Raw genomic sequence first — 15326 nt, forward strand, 5'->3', positions numbered from 1 at the left:
AAGGGCGTATTAAGGCGTGTCCCCTAACATCACTGTTTCGTCTTCGTAATTTATTTTGGCCTTATTTTCTTTCAAGTAATCTCTGCCTATTAAAGTATCAAAATTTTTTACAAGGATCTAATGTTACACGTTTATTTAATTCCATTGATCCATTTATTGTATTTACTTTTAACTTTTTCCATCCTCTTTATTTTCTGCAAAATTCTTTGTCATTTAATTGATAGATGTCCCTGTATCTATCTTAGATCTAATGAGTTTTTCACTAATCATTACTCTGATATATGGACAACACTTTCTGTATCCGAGGCAGTTTGATGAAAATTTACTTCCATCTTATTCTGTGCACTGACGGTCTCCCTTTGTCTTGAAGTTGATGCCCGAAAATGTAAAGGGTTTTATGCCCTACCTTGGTCTGGATTTCTCTTTAGGTCATGATAATTACCTTGGTTCTTGGAGGGAATTTGATTTTTATTTGGTGAACCTCGAGGATTTGTTGAATTATTATCTTGGATAGCTTGGTAATTGATTATAAAATTTTTGATAATAATTTTTATGTGAACCTCCCGAATTACTTAGATTATCATGACGTCTGGGTTTATAGTTATCGAATGGGTCTGCGTCCCAATGGCCTAAAATCATTGTTGCTTCTTTTAAGTTAGCAAGTGCTGCGATTGCATATTGTGTACTTTTGAATATCTAATTTTGAGTTCATTCACGAATTTACTAATGCTTCCTTAATATGGGGTGTCCCGGATATGCTGAATGCTGTCTTCATACGGCTCGTGGTCCTTGAAGGCCTTGATAAGAGCTGCTTTCGTAGTTACCCAAGCATTGGATTATTCTTCTTCGATGACTGCTTGCGCCGAGTCAACGACAATGGTCCTTTCGGTTGCTCCATATGCTATGTGAGATTGTCGGGCATCTAGAGTAGGGTATAGTTGTAGAAGGTACTCAACCCTGGCAATGTATCGGCTTAACTCCGCTGGATCCATCCAAATATGGCAATTATTTGATTGGCCCGATTAACTTTTGGACTTTAGACTCCAAACTTGGGTCCCGAAATCGGAGTATCCTGAAATGTAAGAACGTGCCGATAATCAAAACAGCGGCTCGTTCTAATTGTTTAGTTTACAGGCTGAGGTTTTTTGTTTCATTGTAATTTTCCTCTGGCTTGCTTACAGTTTGGTAATTTTCCATTGGCTTGATTCCAATGAAATTTAGATTTTTATTTTTTAGAGGGTGACTCGATTCTTATTTCTTAATGGGTGTCTCTAAGGTTGCTTAAACAACGCACCGACAAACAAACATAGGCGAAGTCTTCGCAATTAGCGCGCTATTATTGCGCTATTCGCACTCCACATGGTACATACACACGCACTTCTTCGTTTTCTCCAGCGCACAGTGGGACATAATAAATCATAATAAATGTTAGTAACAGACTGGTCGCCCTCTATATAGAAAGATTCAACGACGAATCCTAAGTCGGAGGGAGGGGTGCATTTGACTAACCATACTCGGACTAATAAAGTCAAAAGAATTCTGCAACTTACTCGCGTGGCCAGAACAACAGCCACGATCGACCTACTGGTAACCATACCCCGGTAGCTGGCAAAGTGCAACAGCCGGCCGTTGACACCAAAGATATCGGATACCGAGAAATAGTAACCCTAGGTGAGAACAACTAGTTTATCCTATCCAAACTGGCAGGTAACTAAAAGCTCTACTAGGATATAAAAGACTTTAGACGATTAGAAAAAGAGGGGGATGATCTTGCTGACGGAAGCCGCCGGCTCCGAGGAAAGGCGACGAAAGAGTCCTCTCCTCCAGGATCAGCCACCAAGATCCGGCAGCCCTTGAGGAGGACACCAATAGCTCAACAAATTTTCATGTGTCGGCATCGCCGCCTTTATCATCCATTAAGGAGGGAAGATCAACCACGACATTCGACATACTGGGATGCTTGTAGCCGCAGTACTCTAAATCCTCATGCTTCCGAAGATTGTTCAGATGGAGGACCAGTGACCAACAGCATACTTCGAGTGGTGGTGCAATGTATATGTGTCCATCGAATCAATCTAAGCTAAATTGATCTTATGCAAATAGCCTCTTATAATACAACCAGAGCACACGTGAAAATCAAAAACAGTGGAAGCATTCAAAAATGCATTGAAATACATTTAAATAAAGTAAATCCACGTGCCGGCAAAAATGATGCCCAAACATCGGAAGCCTCTCCTTTTTATAGTCCATAATTTTTACAAAAGACCGATTATCCGATCTAAATTATTATTATTGAATGTGCCTGTTTAAGTGGAACTGTGGCCGTATATTTTTACGGATTTCACTTTGTTTCCAAATTCCAACCTGTTTATGTTCCGATCTCGGTTTCTTACTTCGAAAATAAAATTATAATTTATTTTCCGTAATGGCTCCATCAGCAAAATCCGCTTTATCCCAATTTATAATCACAGCTGACGGTCTGATCCACTTTGAGGCCACCGTGAACGCTCCTAGAGTTGGATGCCAACATTACCAGAGCAATATCGATGTTTTCTATTTCTAAGGCACATAAAGGAAGATTGACGAATTTTAAATTTGGTGGTGGGACACAAATTTTAAAAAATTATGTCTACCGTAATTTTATACCCTTGCAGAGGGTATAATGATTTCAGTCAGAAGTTTGCAACGCAGTGAAGAATACGTTTCCGAGCCCATAAAGTGTATATACTCCTGATCAGCGTCACTAGACGAGTCGATCTAGCCATGTCCGTCCGCCTGTCCGTTCGTTTTCACGCAAGCTGGTCTCTCAGTTTTAAAGCTATCGGACTGAAACTTTTCCAACCGTATTCTTTCATGAGTATATAAGTCGGAACGAGCCGAATATCGAATAAAATTTTATCAAAATCGGACGAATATATATCATATAGCTGCCATAGCAACAATCGGAAAATAAGTGGTAAAATAATAAGAAAAAACTAAATCTTCGGTGTTTTTTGACATATAACTGCTACGCGTGGAAATAACATTTTTTAGTGAATTCTGAATTTCGAATTCAATTTTATCTAAATCGGACGACTATATAGATGCCATAGAAACGATCGGAAAATTAGTAGGAAATAAGAAAAAAATTATATCTTTTGTGTTTTTTAACATATAACCTTCTACGCTTGAAAGTAATATTTACTAATTAGTTCTGAATTGCGAATTAAATTTTAATAAAATCGGACGACTATATCACAAAGCTGTCATAGGAACGATATTGAAATTGGTGGGAAAATAAAATGAATAGCTTTGATGCTATGTTAATATGAAACTTATAATATGAATAATAAAACTTATAATATGAAATAATGAAACTTATAATATAAAATAATATATGAAAATTATAGCTTTGGGGTTTTTTGACAAATTGTCTTATAATATTGGGAATATAATTTTTTATATTTTTAAATATTTCGTATTTTAAGTATTTAACAAAGATCGGACTACTCTAACTATAGATGTAAAAAATGGCCTGAAAAAAAGAAAAAAGTTAACCTTGTGGTACTAAAGTTGATTATTTCTTATAACTGCAAGGGTATACAAACTTCAGCTTGCCGAAATTAACTTCCTTTCTTGTTTGACATATAACCTCCTACGCATGGAAATAGCATTTTTTAATTTGTTTTGAATTTATATTTCAATTTTATTAAAATATTTATATCATATAGCTGTCAAAGGAACGATAGGAAAATTGGTGGTAAAATAATATAAAACAAATTATTTTTTTTAATGTTTTTTTTTAATATTATATTATGAAATTAAGATAATCCTTCTTTATATTTTTAAGAATTTTGAAATAAATTTTTATAAAAATCAGACGACTCTAACGTATGGCTGACAAAGAAATGGTCTGATAAATTTTTTGATATCACTGAAGCTGACAACAATCCTTAAAAATGTAACATGGTATTACTAATGTTGATTATATTTTATAACTGCAAGGGTATGAAAACATCGGCTTGGCGGAGTTAACTTTCTTTTATGTTTATACATATACGTTTACGTTAAAAATACTTATGCGCTCCCGCATCTTTGTGTGAGGCTCAAAGAGTTTTCAGTAAGGCTGGACAACTAATAAGTGAGCGACGTACGCGGCTATCATCGACCGTTCTCGCCAAGCTTTTTTTTTAACAAAACCTACATGTAAACAATATGCAAATATATAAAGCAGAGTTAGGGATTGAAAAGTAAGGATAGTAAGGTTAGGATAGTAAAATAAGGATACTAATGTAAGGAAAGTAAGTGAGGGATAGTACAGTGTTTTTAAAAAGAATTAACACCCGTTGAACAATTATTCTACTTAAATTCAAAAACAAGTGGCGAAGTTCACTCCATAGCTTCGAGATCCCCACTCACCAATGATTGCTTTCGCTCCGCTGGGAAAACTTAACTGAGCATTTCGAAAAAAAGTGATTGTACATGAACAGTCACTTAAAAACGCTGCTCAATGTGCAATCCATAGCACAGGAGTCTGGAGCTGCCTTAAAGAAACTTCAACGCTTTTTTCAAGGTTACTTAACATCATAACAATTTTCTGGCGTTAATATTGAGAATTGGAACCAAGAAAGCACTTTATCACAAGCCCCATGCGGGACATAGTCGATGAAATTGACTATCTCCAGAGAGAAAGCCTGTCGGCTGTGCAAGGCATAATCAAAAAACAGGAAAGAGCTAAGATGATTGCTGAAAAGAACCTGCGCAGAAGTGTTCGCGAGCGGCAATAGCAAGCGATCAAGTGGTCAAGAAACTGGAAAAATGCTAGCTGTGCCAGCAAAAAAGGCGATGCATAGGGCGCCGGCAAGCGAAGACAGTCAAGGGGAAATAGGGGGAAACATGCTAAGACAGAGAGCACCAGCAAGACCCAAAAACCTGTGAATACGCTAGAGGAGTGGATACTGGTGAAGCAGAAGGCAAGGAATCCCAAGGTGCGACCGCCACGTAAAGACGCGATAGTTATGGCAACCTCCAATGGAGGGTCCTAGGCGGATATTCTAAAAAAGGTAAAGCTAGGACAAACCGTACAGGCTGTCAGGCGAACAGCGAAGGGGAAACGCCTAATCCTCCTAAATGAGGTCTCCGGCCCTAAGCCCGCAGAAAGCTGTCCTGGGCAGCAATGTTGACGTCAGAGCGCTGACTGAGACAACGCTGATCGAGGTGAAGGACATCGACGAGACCACGGACAAAACGAATGTCATATGTGCGGTTAAGTCACAGTTTGATATGGAACTGCAAGAATCTGCGGTGGTAGGACTACGGGCGGCGCACCCAAACCGCCACACTAAGAGTTATGCCCGACATAGGGAGGCGTCTCATGGAAAAGGGAAAACTCAGGTTAGGATGGACCTGGTGCAGAATCCGGTCAAAGATAACACCCAAAAGGTGTTTTAAGTGTATGGAATTCAACCATATAGCAGGGAACTGCAGATCCCAGGAGGACTGCTCTAAATGCTGCTACAACTGCGGCGCGAAGGAGCACCAAGCCAGAGGCTGCAAAGCAAAGGCCGGCTGTATGCTCTGCAAGCGCAAAAAGGGGAAGGACTGTGACCACCCAACAATGAGTGGAAAATGTCCGTACTTCAGGAGGGCTTTGCAAGGGCTAAGGGGCTAATGAAGATTCTTCAGATCAACCTAAACCACTGCGAGGTTGCCCAATCATTGCTGGAGCAAAATGTCATAGAGCAAAACGTAGACATGGCACTCATAAGCGAGCAATATAGAAATAAAAGCTCCGGTGAATGGCTAGCAAATAGTAGCAAAAAATTGGCAATATGGAGCTGCGGAAACCCAAGGCGCCAGATTACCAGGAAAAAAAGCGGGAATTGCTTCGCCAGGGCTCATGTGAATGGTATAGCTTTCAATAGCTGCTACCTGCCGCCAAGCCTTAGCCTCCCCCAGGCAATAAATGTGCTCGAAGAGATTGCAGAAGACGCCCGGGAAAATCGCCCTGCCGTAATTGCCGGGGACTTCAACGCCTGGGCTGTGGAACAAATGCGAGGGGAAGGGCGCTACTGGAGAGCTTCGCCGCACTTGAGCTAGTACTGCTGAACTGTGGAACAAAACCGACTTTTTCTAGAGCCAGAACAAGTTCCATCATTGACCTTACACTTGTGAGCGCTGGACTGGCTCGGGCCCCAGCTGGGAGGTTAGTGACGCCTATATGGGTAGTGATCATGCGGCAATAATTTGCACGATTAAGTCCACAAATGGCCCACCACGCGTTCCAAAGACCGTGGTAGGGTAGGTTAAGTAGAAACGCTAGACGTGGAGATGGTTCAGATGTTATTCGAGGACCTCTCTACAAACGGATCAGCAGACGAAAGGGAAAACCGCATCGCAGATTACACCAAGGTAGCCTGTGATGCATCTATGCAGAGGAAGGGGAAACTCCCATCAAGGAAAACACCGGCATACAGGTGGAACAAACCCATTGCGGAAGCCAGGAAAGAATGCCATAGAGCAAGACGTGCATACCAACGAGCAAGAGGAAGACTCGAATTTAGGGCACTTCACCTAATAAAGTACTAAAAATAGCCATAAAAGCAAACATAAAACAGTATGTTGACATGTATAATGCATGCCTAACAGAAGGTGTGTTCCCTAGTCGCTGGAAAACTCAGCGGTTGGTGCTCATAGGCCACTCTGTATGCTGGATACGGAATTCTTGAAAGAATAATCCACTCCCGGCTAGAAGGCGCCCTTGTCGGAACCAACGGCCTCTCTGAGATGCAGTATGGTTTTCGAAAGGAACTATCTACAATCGATGACATTGTCATAGGAACGATATTGAAATTGGTGGGAAAATAAAATGAATAGCTTTGATGCTATGTTAATATGAAACTTATAATATGAATAATAAAACTTATAATATGAAATAATGAAACTTATAATATAAAATAATATATGAAAATTATAGCTTTGGGGTTTTTTGACAAATTGTCTTATAATATTGGGAATATAATTTTTTATATTTTTAAATATTTCGTATTTTAAGTATTTAACAAAGATCGGACTACTCTAACTATAGATGTAAAAAATGGCCTGAAAAAAAGAAAAAAGTTAACCTTGTGGTACTAAAGTTGATTATTTCTTATAACTGCAAGGGTATACAAACTTCAGCTTGCCGAAATTAACTTCCTTTCTTGTTTGACATATAACCTCCTACGCATGGAAATAGCATTTTTTAATTTGTTTTGAATTTATATTTCAATTTTATTAAAATATTTATATCATATAGCTGTCAAAGGAACGATAGGAAAATTGGTGGTAAAATAATATAAAACAAATTATTTTTTTTAATGTTTTTTTTTAATATTATATTATGAAATTAAGATAATCCTTCTTTATATTTTTAAGAATTTTGAAATAAATTTTTATAAAAATCAGACGACTCTAACGTATGGCTGACAAAGAAATGGTCTGATAAATTTTTTGATATCACTGAAGCTGACAACAATCCTTAAAAATGTAACATGGTATTACTAATGTTGATTATATTTTATAACTGCAAGGGTATGAAAACATCGGCTTGGCGGAGTTAACTTTCTTTTATGTTTATACATATACGTTTACGTTAAAAATACTTATGCGCTCCCGCATCTTTGTGTGAGGCTCAAAGAGTTTTCAGTAAGGCTGGACAACTAATAAGTGAGCGACGTACGCGGCTATCATCGACCGTTCTCGCCAAGCTTTTTTTTTTAACAAAACCTACATGTAAACAATATGCAAATATATAAAGCAGAGTTAGGGATTGAAAAGTAAGGATAGTAAGGTTAGGATAGTAAAATAAGGATACTAATGTAAGGAAAGTAAGTGAGGGATAGTACAGTGTTTTTAAAAAGAATTAACACCCGTTGAACAATTATTCTACTTAAATTCAAAAACAAGTGGCGAAGTTCACTCCATAGCTTCGAGATCCCCACTCACCAATGATTGCTTTCGCTCCGCTGGGAAAACTTAACTGAGCATTTCGAAAAAAAGTGATTGTACATGAACAGTCACTTAAAAACGCTGCTCAATGTGCAATCCATAGCACAGGAGTCTGGAGCTGCCTTAAAGAAACTTCAACGCTTTTTTCAAGGTTACTTAACATCATAAAAATTTTCTGGCGTTAATATTGAGAATTGGAACCAAGAAAGCACTTTATCACAAGCCCCATGCGGGACATAGTCGATGAAATTGACTATCTCCAGAGAGAAAGCCTGTCGGCTGTGCAAGGCATAATCAAAAAACAGGAAAGAGCTAAGATGATTGCTGAAAAGAACCTGCGCAGAAGTGTTCGCGAGCGGCAATAGCAAGCGATCAAGTGGTCAAGAAACTGGAAAAATGCTAGCTGTGCCAGCAAAAAAGGCGATGCATAGGGCGCCGGCAAGCGAAGACAGTCAAGGGGAAATAGGGGGAAACATGCTAAGACAGAGAGCACCAGCAAGACCCAAAAACCTGTGAATACGCTAGAGGAGTGGATACTGGTGAAGCAGAAGGCAAGGAATCCCAAGGTGCGACCGCCACGTAAAGACGCGATAGTTATGGCAACCTCCAATGGAGGGTCCTAGGCGGATATTCTAAAAAAGGTAAAGCTAGGACAAACCGTACAGGCTGTCAGGCGAACAGCGAAGGGGAAACGCCTAATCCTCCTAAATGAGGTCTCCGGCCCTAAGCCCGCAGAAAGCTGTCCTGGGCAGCAATGTTGACGTCAGAGCGCTGACTGAGACAACGCTGATCGAGGTGAAGGACATCGACGAGACCACGGACAAAACGAATGTCATATGTGCGGTTAAGTCACAGTTTGATATGGAACTGCAAGAATCTGCGGTGGTAGGACTACGGGCGGCGCACCCAAACCGCCACACTAAGAGTTATGCCCGACATAGGGAGGCGTCTCATGGAAAAGGGAAAACTCAGGTTAGGATGGACCTGGTGCAGAATCCGGTCAAAGATAACACCCAAAAGGTGTTTTAAGTGTATGGAATTCAACCATATAGCAGGGAACTGCAGATCCCAGGAGGACTGCTCTAAATGCTGCTACAACTGCGGCGCGAAGGAGCACCAAGCCAGAGGCTGCAAAGCAAAGGCCGGCTGTATGCTCTGCAAGCGCAAAAAGGGGAAGGACTGTGACCACCCAACAATGAGTGGAAAATGTCCGTACTTCAGGAGGGCTTTGCAAGGGCTAAGGGGCTAATGAAGATTCTTCAGATCAACCTAAACCACTGCGAGGTTGCCCAATCATTGCTGGAGCAAAATGTCATAGAGCAAAACGTAGACATGGCACTCATAAGCGAGCAATATAGAAATAAAAGCTCCGGTGAATGGCTAGCAAATAGTAGCAAAAAATTGGCAATATGGAGCTGCGGAAACCCAAGGCGCCAGATTACCAGGAAAAAAAGCGGGAATTGCTTCGCCAGGGCTCATGTGAATGGTATAGCTTTCAATAGCTGCTACCTGCCGCCAAGCCTTAGCCTCCCCCAGGCAATAAATGTGCTCGAAGAGATTGCAGAAGACGCCCGGGAAAATCGCCCTGCCGTAATTGCCGGGGACTTCAACGCCTGGGCTGTGGAACAAATGCGAGGGGAAGGGCGCTACTGGAGAGCTTCGCCGCACTTGAGCTAGTACTGCTGAACTGTGGAACAAAACCGACTTTTTCTAGAGCCAGAACAAGTTCCATCATTGACCTTACACTTGTGAGCGCTGGACTGGCTCGGGCCCCAGCTGGGAGGTTAGTGACGCCTATATGGGTAGTGATCATGCGGCAATAATTTGCACGATTAAGTCCACAAATGGCCCACCACGCGTTCCAAAGACCGTGGTAGGGTAGGTTAAGTAGAAACGCTAGACGTGGAGATGGTGCAGATGTTATTCGAGGACCTCTCTACAAACGGATCAGCAGACGAAAGGGAAAACCGCATCGCAGATTACACCAAGGTAGCCTGTGATGCATCTATGCAGAGGAAGGGGAAACTCCCATCAAGGAAAACACCGGCATACAGGTGGAACAAACCCATTGCGGAAGCCAGGAAAGAATGCCATAGAGCAAGACGTGCATACCAACGAGCAAGAGGAAGACTCGAATTTAGGGCACTTCACCTAATAAAGTACTAAAAATAGCCATAAAAGCAAACATAAAACAGTATGTTGACATGTATAATGCATGCCTAACAGAAGGTGTGTTCCCTAGTCGCTGGAAAACTCAGCGGTTGGTGCTCATAGGCCACTCTGTATGCTGGATACGGAATTCTTGAAAGAATAATCCACTCCCGGCTAGAAGGCGCCCTTGTCGGAACCAACGGCCTCTCTGAGATGCAGTATGGTTTTCGAAAGGAACTATCTACAATCGATGACATTGGTAAACTTTGTGAGATCGCAGTCAAGCCATTGAGGGAAAAAGGTGGTTGTACGGCACTAAGCAGTATTGCATAGCGGCAACATTGGATGTTAAAAACGCATTCAACTCCGCTAGCTGGCACCACACACTAAATGCACTAAGCAAACTTAATGTCCCAATGTAGTAATAGCGAGTAATAGCGAGCTACTTTGAAGGCCGCCTGCTCCTGTACGAAACAGAATCAGGGCAATCGATTCACAGGGTCACCGGGGGAGTCCCCCAAGGATCAGTCCTAGGCCCTTTGTTGTGGAATGTCATGTACGACGAGATCCTTAGAATAACGATGCCCGAAGGGGCACGACTCATTGGTTTCGCGGATGACGTAGCCATAGTAGTTACGGCCAAGAAACTCCCAGACGCGGAAAGAATCTGCAATGAAGCTGGGAAACGAGCAAGCGCATGGCTCGACTCTAAGGGTCTCGCCTTGGCAGCTCATAAGACCGAAGCAGTCCTGATAAGAACCGCTGCCGAAATTTCGCGAATTATGGCGAACACTCGTGGACCGAGGCAACCAGGACGTAGATTACTGGTTAGCACAGGGGTCGAAACTGTCGAATCCCTACGAAAAAGGTGCAGACAACTTACCATTGCAAAGTGGCAGGAGAGGTGGGCAAATAGCAACAAAGGACGATGGACCCATAAGCTTATCCCAGAACTGCAGAGATGGCTGGGAAGGGAGCATGGACATGTGGACTTTTATTTAACGCAACTGCTGACAGGACATGGATGCTTTAAATACTACCTGAATAGGTTTAAGCATGAACGTTATCCGCACTGCCCACTCTGCGAGTCGGATAATGAAGACGCAGAGCACGTATTTTTTGTCTGTCCGAGATTTGAAAATGAACGTCAAGATCTGAGCATAAGGGTTGGGAGGACGCCAGCCGTTTGTAACCTGGTGGAAATTATGCTTGAATCAAACATGGCCACAATAGTTCTTAAAAAATTGCGCATCGCAGAAAGGCTGCGAAATTCCAATAGGATAGTATCCTAGAGAGCCCTTAAGGCATTACCCCTCCAGCGAAGTAATACCGAACGGCAGTACCGCCGGGGAAGCGGGGAGGGGGTGGAGTTTTTACTGGGTTAGAGTCCCAGACTTCGGTAAGCTAGCACAGCTCCGAGTTGGCTTTCGATGCTTTAAACCACCACTAACAAAAAAAAAAAAAAAAAACGACTAACAACATATACGTTTGCTGATGATACATTTCTTAGCCGTTCAAAATTCCCATATGTAAAACATACATATACGAGGGGGTCGATAAGTATATAGCCTCCAAAAGAAAAAAGAAAATTTTGGAAAAGTTGCGTTTTATTTCTAAGCATAATCTCGTTTTACCGCAAAACGCTTGACCCAGCGAAGCTCCAACGTCTAAAAAATACGTTTTCTCGAAGTCTGCGAAATAGGCGAACTGTGGCGGCGACGACCTCCTCATTCGACACAAATTTCTGTCCAGCAAGTGACTTTTTCAAGTTTGGAAACAAAAAGAAGTCACACGGGCCAAATCAGGAGAATTTGGTGGATGGGATAAAAGTTCGTAGCCCAATTCGACCAATCTGGCCTAGGCGAGGGCGGAGGTGTGACCCGGTGCGTTGTCATGATGGAAGAGTACTTCTTTCTTCGGCAAACAGGGACGTTTTTTCTGACAGACAGACAAAAGGGGAATGGATACGGACGTTTAAACCGTTCGTGGGCTTTAGAGTGGTCGTGGCACACTTTTTTAGGCATTGATGAGACAACCACATTTCAGTTAAAGTTTCCGAAATTTCAGCGTTCATACGAACAGACAGACAGACAGACGGATATGGCTAAATCGACTCGACTAGTGATACTGATCAAGAATATATATAATTTATGGGGTCGGAAAAGCTTCCCTATACCTATTATACTCGTATAGTTTCCGACGAATCTAGTATACCCTTTTACGCTACGCATAACTGGTATAATTAATTATAAGTTCCAAAAACAGCTAGCCCTAAATGCTGTCACGCAGTACAACAACGGACCGAAACAGCTTGCCAACACATAACACTAAAAAAATTCCTTGAGTATCTTTTGAATTAAAAATAAAACATGCTTCTACTTTGTCTTGACATTGTGAGAATTGTTTAACACATATGACCATATTTCTTTCATATTGTTGTGCAGAATTGTAAGGTAGTTAAATTTGGAATTCATAGTAATTTTTTTGGTCGAAGGACGAAAAGTCGATCGACTGATGGTTTCAAGAGGGGTTGTCCTAGAGATCCCAGTGATTACCGGCAAACTCCCGGAACAATAACTTTTCGAAACCCCGAGCGCCAGAGAACAACATTACCAGCCAGAAAAGGCAAGCAATCGATCTGTTGAAGCGATCAAGAGGTGTTGTCCTTGACAAGAACAGCGGTTCAGCAAGTCCCGGAACGGCTATCGTCCAAGACCTCATGAGTCAGAGACCACGACAAATCCAGCCTATCGAATGCGGCATCGTTACACATTACCGGCAGACAAGATTATCGGAGTCTCCGAACAATAACAGATCGAAACCCCGAGTTCAGAGAACAACAATACCAGCTAAAAAAGGAAAGCAATCGACCTGCTGAGGTGTTCAAGACGCGTTTTTTAACAAGCACAGAGTCAAGTCCCGGAACGGCGGTCGTCCAAATCCTCAAGAGTCAGAGATTACGACAAATCCAGTCTCGCAGCAAGACCGAAGGAGCAGAGCAGGGGATATCGGAGGCGGCATCGGTAGACACCATCGGCAGGCAAGTCACGACCATCACGTAGAACTCATCGACTATCGCAGGAACATCACGGTCGACAAGCAAAAGGATCAGGCCAGGGTGAAACTAGCTTGGCGGTTTCCTGCCATTAACCTTGATGGTTAGCGCGAACTGAGCGAAACCCTAGTGGGACCGTCCGCGTCGAAGCAATGGACAGGAGGTCGTTGTCTGAAAAGGTGTGTCCTTGGAGAGCGAGGCACCTATTCGCCCTAGTGTGAGAATGGTGGCTTTCCTAAGCCCGTATAACCAATTTTCCTGCGAGTGCAAGGCGTGACAAGAGGCCTTAAGACAACACAAGGAGCACCGCGAGGTGTCCGCGATCATCAAGATCATCATCATCAGCCACTGCAGTCAGCGCGTGGCGACAATAAGACCAACCTACCCACCCACTGTAATAAATAGTACGGAAATAAGCCCATTGTTATTATGCGAATCCTGTGCTTCTCAGTGATCTACGTTGCAGTTAAGTCATATAAATTTGATTGGATGGATACACATAATCTACTGTTCCCAAGTCCGTAGTGAACATCTTCATTTGACCGTACAAGATAAATAAAAAAAAAAAAAGAAAAGATACAAATATAGCTTTTGCAATAGCTGCTGCGTTTTTATTTTCAACTGGCTTCAATGGCTATTACATATTTCGTAAGATTACATTTTAAAATGACTACGTATTCCTTGCAATTTTCTGTTCGTGGTAACGGACCGATTGTGTCCACTTTCACTCTATCAAAAGCATTAATTTGTGTATCTGTTGGGGTTAATGGAGTTTTACTTTGATTTTAGGCTTTTATTACATTTACGTACGTATTCTTTTACTAAACGAGTCATAGTAATGTCTTTTTATTTAAGAGCTTTACTATACCTGCATGACCTTCTAGTATCCGGTCATCAATATATGTAAACAGTTGGCTTCTTGATATTTTTAAGTTTCTATGATGGTCACCGGCTTTAGTAGGGCTACTCCTAATGTATTTAATATACTTCTATTAATTATTCAACTTGTTTCTTTATTTCTTCATGATGGCTATGCGGAACTCTGTAGTTTTTAATATACACCGGTTTTTTGTCCTTACGTCTTAATTTTTGTTTGTAAAAATATTTGTCATTATTGATTCGGCTAAAATCAGTTGATTGAGCCTAAATAGTGGGGGAAATTCTTTTTTAGTTGATCCATGATCACTTTGCTTCCTAAAGGTTATTTTTTTTAATTTCATCGTAGTTTGAAAGTGGTTCGTATTTAAATTTATTTTCGTTTATTAATTAGTCGGTACAGGTTTCAAGCCGTACTGAATTTATTCAGCAAAAGAACAAAGGTACTTTTGGAAGTTGCTACTGTGCTTGCAATGTAAATACCAGGTGAAATTTCTTGTTTCGAAATTACTATCACTATCTTCTGTAGAGTTTAATTCTAATTTTGAGATAACTTCGGATCTTGTTAGTAACCGTATTGAATTATTACCACAACTGAATGTTATCGGATCTCCCCAATTACAATTAATATTTTTATGAAGTCTAGACCTATTATTCCATCGCAGGGTATTGAAAAATTTGATGTTACAAGGTGAAAACAAGAGAGAACGCTATAGTCTCGACTATTAGATAACCGTTACTCAAAAAACAAACTATGCCATCATATATGTTTTTCGCCGCTCGAATTAGCTTCCGATTTTCATATTAAAATCGGTACACAGTTGCTTTGCAACGGAGTCATTCAAACCAAAATACAATTTGGGAACCTACGACTTGAGTTGTCAAACTTTAAAAAAGTTTGAAAACTCCATGTCTCCCACAAATGTTGTTTATCCGTACCATACTGAAGGCATAATTATTAATATTACGAAATAAACTAAAATATATATTACTTATTTTACTTACTACAGCATACTTAATAATAATATAACAAGCTAGCCGCGCAATATGTTCTCTCTAAGAGCCGGCAGCCAAAAATAAGAGATCAAAACATAAAACAGACTAACAACACTTATACATATAATGCATATATAATGCCTTCTTCATTGCCTGACTCTGACGTCATTGTGGCCGGCACAGTGTTGGGCGGTTTGTGGGCGTTCGAGTGGGCGTAGTATATTTTTAAGGTCAGTCGATAGGTGTTATGGGGACAAACTCAATTCAGTTAAAATATTGA

The 15326-nt window shown here is 41.1% G+C and overlaps 1 protein-coding gene across 12 annotated transcripts in view; it reads right to left on the reverse strand.

Moving 5' to 3' along the window:
- LOC108022354 (dnaJ homolog subfamily C member 16) overlaps window positions 1-15326 on the reverse strand; it is a 274183-nt gene that overhangs the window by 62981 nt on the left and 195876 nt on the right. Inside the window, exon 11 of one of the 12 annotated variants that reach the window (XR_007763726.1) lies at window positions 443-1072. The exons of the other annotated variants lie outside the window; for them this stretch is intronic. The gene's annotated coding sequence lies outside the window, so the exon portion shown is untranslated. The remainder of the gene's footprint in view (window positions 1-442; window positions 1073-15326) is intronic. 12 annotated transcript variants of the gene reach the window in all.

Source organism: Drosophila biarmipes, chromosome 3L (genome assembly GCF_025231255.1).
Source record: "Drosophila biarmipes strain raj3 chromosome 3L, RU_DBia_V1.1, whole genome shotgun sequence".
In the NCBI taxonomy this organism is placed as follows: Eukaryota; Metazoa; Arthropoda; class Insecta; order Diptera; family Drosophilidae; genus Drosophila; species Drosophila biarmipes.